The sequence below is a fragment of the Mandrillus leucophaeus genome, unplaced genomic scaffold (genome assembly GCF_000951045.1).
Source record: "Mandrillus leucophaeus isolate KB7577 unplaced genomic scaffold, Mleu.le_1.0 Scaffold160, whole genome shotgun sequence".
Classification (NCBI taxonomy): Eukaryota; Metazoa; Chordata; class Mammalia; order Primates; family Cercopithecidae; genus Mandrillus; species Mandrillus leucophaeus.
Window position 1 is genome coordinate 213,607 of NW_012101588.1, and position 7,796 is coordinate 221,402.

The following is a 7,796-nucleotide window of genomic DNA, read 5'->3' on the forward strand; positions in this document are numbered from 1 at the left end:
GTCAGGATGCTATGCATTTTCTGCCTGGACCTCATCTTCTTTATTTTGTACTCTTCCTTTCCTTTATTCTTTTGGATAATGGAATAGTCTAATTATTATCTATTCCTCTATGTTTTAATGATGGTGGTGGCTCTAGGACTCACAATATCCCTCTTGGACCTACTGCATTCAACCACATAACCCCACATTTAAATTACCTAACATCATGGATGACATCATCGACTTCAATGAGTCGATCTGTCAAAGACAGTAATAAATTAGATGAATACAATCTTTTACATTGAATTTGACATTTGCGATTTCCAGGCTTCTTCATTACATAGTGTGGATTAAGGTTTTTACCTAGTATTATATTCCTTCTACCTACATAGCTTTCTTTAACATCTTTTCTTTTTCTTTTTTTTTGAGACAGAGTCTCACTCTGTCACCCAGGCTGGAGTGCAGTGCCGCGATCTCAGCTCACTGCAGTCTGCACCTCCCAGGTTCCAGCGATACTCCTGCCTTGGCCTCTTGGGTAGCTGGGATTACAGGCATGTGTCACCACGACCAACTAATTTTTTGTATTTTTAGTAGGGATGGGGTTCCACCATGCTGGACAGGCTGGTCTCGAACTCCTGATCTCAGGTGATCCACCCGCCTAGACCTCTCAAAATGCTAGGATTACAGGCGTGAGCTACTGTGCCTAACTTTAACACCTTTTCTTTCTTTTTCTGTTGAGAGGGAATCTTGCTTTGTTGCCCACGCTGGAGTGCAGTGGTGCGATCTTGGCGATTTTGGCTCACTGCAACCTCTGCCTCCAGGGTTCAAGTGATTCTCCTGCCTCACCCTCCAGAGTAGCTGGGATTACCTGCATGCACCACCACACCCAGCTATTTTTTTTTTTGTATTTTTAGTAGAGATGGGGTTTCACACTGTTAGCCAGGCTCGTCTTGAACACCTGATCTCAAGGGATCCACCCACCTTGGCCTCCCAAAATGCTAGGATTACAGGTGTGAGCCAATGTGCCTGGTCCTTAACACCTTTTCTTATGGGAAACTGCCAATCAGACAGGCTTTTAGATTTTTGTTTGTTTGTTTTGGGGAGGTACAGAATATTCCTTAGTATATATTCATTTTCAAGGGATTTTTTTTTTTCTGGATACAGTGTTCTAGGTTGATCTTTTGTTTCTATTTCGTCACTTTAAAGATGTTATTCCATGGTTTCTGGCTTGCATTGTTGCTGACGAGATGGCATCAGCCCTTTTTTTTCGGTCGTAGCTCCTCTACGTTAAAGGATCTTTCCTTCCTCTGGCTTCTGGAAATGACTTTTCTTCTTAGCTTTGAACTGGGACAATTTAACTATGATGTCCCCCAGTAGAGTACAGAGTTTTGCTCTTTAGAATTGTATATCTGAGTCACTGAGCTTCTTGACTCTGTAAGTTTCTTGTTTTCTGGATATTTGGAAAGTTGTCAGCCATCATGGCTTCAAGTATAATTTCCGTCACAATATCTCTTTGCTCTCCTTCTGTGACGTGCTTAACATGTATATGAAATGTTTGGATGTTTTTATAGATGTCCTTGAGGCTCTGCTGATTAGTTGGTTCAGTCTTTGTGTGTATGTGTGTGTGAGTGTGTGTGTCTTTCCTGTGGTTTGTCTAGTTTCTATTTAATTATTTTCTAGTTCACTTTTCCTATTGTAATGTCTAAAGTGATGATAAGGCCATCCAGTGAATTCTTCATTAGAGATTGCCTTTTCTCAGTTCTTTAATTTCTATTTGGCTCTTTAATTCTTTTTCTTTCTCTTGATATTCTGCAATTGTTTCTCTCATGGTCAGGTTTTCCTTATATCCCTGAACATAGTTCTCATAGGTGCATTTTAAATATTTTTGCCAATGCCATCATTTCTATCATTGCTGGGTCCGTTTGTGTTGAGTGATTTTTCTCCTGGTTATGGATCACACCAAATGCTTCTTGTGTGTCTAGTAAATTTTTAATTGAGGTCACACATTGTAGAAAAACCATATAAATGAGCAACTAGACTTTGTTCCTTAACTCTAAGGAGGGTTGAGTTTTCTTCTGGAAGGCAGTTAATTTACTTGGAGATCATTTGGATCCTTTAGACTTGCTTGGAAAAAGGTTTGCTTGAGTGTTTCTGGAGTTGCCTTTACCCTAGGAATATAATGATCCTACTCCCAAAATATGGTTTTCTTTGGTTTCTAATGAATGCCCAAGATGTTCACTGAGGTGTCTCCCTCACAGTGGTCAGAACCCAAATATCCCCCAGTGCTATGTGAGCTCTGGCATCTCCATTAAGCTCATGGTTCCCCTGCAGTTGTTCTTTTCCCAGTAGCTGTCCTTTATCCTCCTTTCTTTGTGGAACCTCTCCCTGTGCATACGCAGCTTTCTGTTTAGCCAAACTCTTGAGGAGGCTTCTATGCGTATTCCTGGAGCTCCTTTCTCCACAAATCCGTTCTCATTCTTAGCTAGCCTGGAACACCTCAGCTGCCTGAAGCATTGCAAACTTCAGTCTCTCTCCTCAGTTCAGCGAGACTGCCATGGTCGGCTTTGGCTCCATCTCCTTGCCCTTTAGTCCAACAAGGGTCTCCAGAAGGATGCCAGGCTAATGATGGGGTTGATCTCCTTTGATTCCCTTTCTCAATTCTCTTAGGCCTATCATGTCTATTGTCTAACCTGTGAAAACACTTTTCCCATGTATTTGTTAATCCTTCATGGTAGAAAGGCTGGCATGGTCAGAACTGGGTTTCTGTCCATCTTCCTGCATGTGTAACTCTTCAGAATCTCTATATTTCCTAACTCTCAGCTGCCTTCCTACTTTTGCTCCTCAAGTGCTGGCAACACATAGCTCTTCAAACACCTTGTGCTCGGGACCCAGTGTGTTTGTACAGGTTAGAGGAGAAACTGATTGGAAGATCTGGATGTCGATATAGATATCCTTTACTTGGGACCCAAGGTGAGAATGGCAAACACAACCTTCACTTCAGGGCCTGGAGACTAGAATGACAGAATTCCCTTGTTAAACAATCACATTGGTGTTTAGTGGGCGTTGTAGAATGATACTGTTTCTAAGCATGTGGTCATGTGTTCTCCTGAGCTTTCTGGTCACGGGACCTCACCAGTCTCCTCCTTCTGTAAACTATTAGGAAAGAAAGCCAGCCTGAGATTTCTCTCCTCTCAGACCCTGTGCCCAAAGAAAGAAGCCTGAGGCCAGGTGCGGGTGGCTCACGCTTGTAATCCCAGCACTTTGGGAGGCCGAAGCAGGCAGATCACAAGGTCAGGAGATCTAGATCATCCTGGCTAACACGGTGAAACCTCGTCTCTACTAAAAATACAAAAAATTAGCCAGGCATGGTGGTGGGCGCCTGTAGTCCCAGCTACTCGGGAGGCTAAGGCAGGAGAATGGCATGAACCCAGGAGGCAGAGCTTGCAGTGACCCAAGATCGCGCTACTGCACTCCAACCTGAGCGACAGAGTGAGACACTGTCTCAGAAAAAAGAAAAAAAAAGAAAGAAGCTCGAGACATTCTACCCAACATCCTGGGTCAGAGAGAAATTTGGTCTTAAAATGTTAGCTGGAAGCATGGCTCTTCCAAGAGAAATTTAAGTGGGCTGCTGTTTCTCTTAGGGTAAAACTCAAAGATATACCCATTTGGGTAGTATTCTGTGGTCCTCTGATGCTGGTATGGTATCAAAGAGGACCAAGACTGACATGTCCTTCCTGTGACAGTGGTGGAGAATGAGGCTCAGTAACTCTGTCCATCACCATGGTAGCAGTCCTGGACCCCAGGGCTTTGCTCCGTCAGTGCTGAAATTCAAAGAGAACAATTCAAGTTGAGTAATTTCTAGAACAGAGAAGCATGGAAAGAAATCTGTGACAGAAACAGGACAGAGTTCCCTGAGAATGCTAACTATGCTCTTTTCTATATTAGCAGGCAGAGGGAAATGCCAAAAGAAAAAAAAACCAACAATAGATTCGTAGCATTCTAGAACCTTAAGGAGTTCTTAGAGTGATTTTCTTTAAAACCTGGACACCATAGAACAGATGAGAGTGCCTATCAGTCGTAATGGTTCTCACGCACATACTCTTTTGCATAGCCCTTTTCTGGGTGTTCATGAGAACAAGGCAGGAGACCAGAGTGCCATGTATCAGGCTGTGCACGCTGTAGGTGGTGACTGGCTGTCTTGCGGGGCAGACATGAAACCCTCAAAATTTTTTCTATATCACTGTTCCTACAAGACCAAATTCTTTCAGCTTCTGGAGGACAGGTCAGGAAACGGTCCTGCCTCTAAGACTGTAGGCAACCACCCTTTGCTTCTCAAGAATGGGTAGGGGCCCAGATCTTATTCTGTTGGTGGAGAGATGGGGACTTTTCTAGTGCCCAGCATTTTGCATTGCAACAAAGCAGAAGTCTACTACTCTTCCTCTTTAAACTCCCCACAGATACAAGTTCCATGAGAAGCAGGGGCAAGAACACTGAGAAATCTCTCCTTTCAATGTCTAGTTGTACACAGCTTGCCTAAGACTGAAGTTGTTCCCAGAGATACTGCATTTGCCTTCATTCACCAAAAGCTGAGCATTCAGTAATAAGAAACAGCAGAGTATCTGTGGGGTTAGTTTGTGGGCATGAAGCTATCTCCTCTGTAGTGCAGGCATGCAGTGACTGCTGAAATCTCAGAATCGATTAGGAACACTGAGAAAACTCTTCAACCTCCCAGGCCCCACTCTAAGCAAAAGATATTAATAGTAGCCCATCACTGGAGGAATTTAAACCCTTAGTGCACTTAAGGTAAAAGTAGCAATCACAAAATCCCAAATTCAGCTCAACTAGTGACTACATTGAGTCAGTTACCCACAACATTTATTTGCAAGAGAAGGAGGGTGACCATTTCAAAGTATAAATAATACTTACTGCAATCTCTACTGTTCTTCCATTTATAATGTCTAGTTTTGATTAAAGAATGACAGGGCACACCAAAAATCCAAGAGGGGAAAAAGACACTATTGAATAATAAAGCAATCAAGAGAGCCAGACTCAGAGAAGACTCCATCTGACAACTATCAGATTTGAACTGTACAATACTTACATTAATATGTTAAAGGATTTTGTGGTAATAGTGGACAGTATGCATGGATAGGTGGAGAATTTCAGCAAAGAGATGGAAACTACAGAAAAGAGTAACATGAAAATGCTAGGAAGAAAATCGTGATATCAGAGATGAAGAATTCACTCAATGGGCTGAGAAGTCAACTAGACACAACTGACAAAATAATCCATAAACTTGGACATATGTTACTAGAACTTATCAAAACCAACACAAAAAGAAAGAAAAATAGTTACTGAAAAAAGAAAAAAGCAGAACAAGCTTATAGGATTTATGAAACAACATTGTTCTAACACTGGGGTACTTAGAGTCCAAAAAGGAAAATACAGAGATAAGTGAAAAAAGAACTATTTGAACAGATAATGGCTATGAATTTTACAAAGACAATGAAAATCAACAATCTACAAATCCAATGAGCTCAGTAAACCTCAAGTGGAATAAAAACAAAAAATTAGTAATAAACACATCATAGTCAAATTGTTGAAAATCAAAGATAAGAAAATCTTAAAGGCAGGCAGAGAAAAAGGAACTATTGAATACACAGGAAGAAGTGCCAGATTTCTGGTCAGAAACCATTTAAAACAGAAGATAATGGAATATCATCATTAAAGCAAGGCATGAAACTCTCAACCTAGTATCTATACGTGGCAAAATTATTTTAAAAACTGAAGGCAAAATAAAGACTTCTTCTGACACGCAAAATCTGAAAGACTTCAGCAGCAGCAGATCTGTGCTACACGAAATGCTAAAGATTGTTTTTCACAGAAAGAATCTGACAACAGATGGAAATTGAGATCTACCCCAAAAGATGAGGAGCACCAGAAATGGTAAAATAAATTAAGAAGGAAATATTTAAAATATGTGTATTCATAATCACTTTAAAACGCAACTGACCATTCCGTTAATGGTCATGCAGTTAATGTATTGTGAGATCTATAACAGAGTGGATGTTATAGATCTCTGTTAGAGAGAGCAATAGCACAACATTTTGGGAGGGAGGAACTAGAAGCACAAGGATGTAAGGTTCTTATAGAATAGTATCCTTTCAAGGTAGAATAGTATCATTTCAAGGTGGAATGTGAAACATCAAAGATGTATAATTGTAAACATCGAGGAAAACACTAAAACCGTTAAAAATTAATTAAACTCATAAGTAAATGGTGGAAATAAAAGGCAATCATAAAAACACTTAACCCAAATGAAGGCAGAAAAAGATGAAAAAAGGAACAAAGTTTAAATGGGACAAAGAGAAATAAGTAACTTGATGGTAGGTGTAAATTCAACCCTATTAACAATTACTTTAATGCAAATGGTCTGTACATCTCAATGTAAAAGCTGAGAAAAAGATGTATCAAACAAATACTAGTGAAAATAGAGCTGTGAAGGCTGTATTCATATTACCACAAATAGAGTTCAGAACTTCAGAATGAGGAATGTTCCCAGAGATAAGAAGAAACGTTACATAATGATAAAGGGGTCCTTTCATCAAGAAGACATAACAATCCTAAATATACATGTGCCTAACAATAGGGTTCAAAATATACAAAACAAGAGTTATGATCTAAAACAGAAACAGACTAATCTACAGTTGAAGTTGGACGCATCACCATTCAGCCTTGGGAGTCAATAAAGGAGACAGACAATCAGTAAGGATACAGAAGAATACCAGAAAGCAACTTCACCTAAATGATCTTGAGAGAACATCCCACCCAACAACTGTAGAAGACACATTCTTTTCAAGAGCACATGAAACTGAGTTTCAGACCAGCTTGGCCAACATGGTGAACCTCGTCTCTACTAAAAACACAAAAAATTAGCTGGATGTGGTGGTGCACATCTGTAATTTCAGCTACGTGGGAGGCTGAGGCAGGAGAATCGCTTGAACCTGGAAGGTGGAAGTTTCAGTGAGCCAAGACTATGCCACTGCACTTCAGCCTGGGTGACAGAGCAAGACTCCATCTGAAAAAAAAAAAAAAAAAAAAAACTGAGTTTCAGAATCAGTAATAAAAAACCGACCAACCAGAAAAAGCCTTGGACTAGACAAATTCACATCTAAATTCTACCAGTCATATAAAGAAGTGCTTGGACCAAGACTGCTGAAACAATTCCAAAAAACTGAAGAGGAAGAACTAACGCATTTTATGAGGCCACCAGCATCATTCTGATGCTAAAGCTTGGCAGAGACGCAACAACACTAAAGGAAACTTCAAGCCAATATCCTTGATGAACACAGATGCAAAAATCCTCAATAAAATACTAGCAAACTGAATTCAGTAGTACATCAAAAGCGAATCCACCGCAATCAAGTAGGCTTTATTCCTGGGATTCAAGGTTGGTTCAACATACACAAATCAATAAATGAGATTCATGACATAAATGAAACTAAGATCCTCAAATATGTATCTTAAGGACAGTTGTCTTTTATACTATCTCATTGAGGTTCTCTGAATTTCCTGTGTTTGTATGTCGACCTCTTTAGTGATATTGGGGAAATTTTCATGGATAATATCCTCAAATATGTTTTCCAAGTTGCTCACTTTCTCTCCCCTTCAGAGACAACAATGAGCCACAGATTTGGTCTCCTTATATAACCCCATGTTTCTCAAAGGCTTTGTTCATTTTTTACATTTCTTTTTTCTTTTTTTTCTTTCTTTCTTTCTTTTTTTTTTTTTTTTTTTTTTTTTTTTTTTTTTTTTTT

At 39.9% G+C, this 7,796-nt stretch overlaps 1 pseudogene; it reads right to left on the reverse strand.

The window, feature by feature from the left end:
* Positions 1-7,796, reverse strand: part of LOC105536568 — a 122,466-nt pseudogene that overhangs the window by 5,636 nt on the left and 109,034 nt on the right.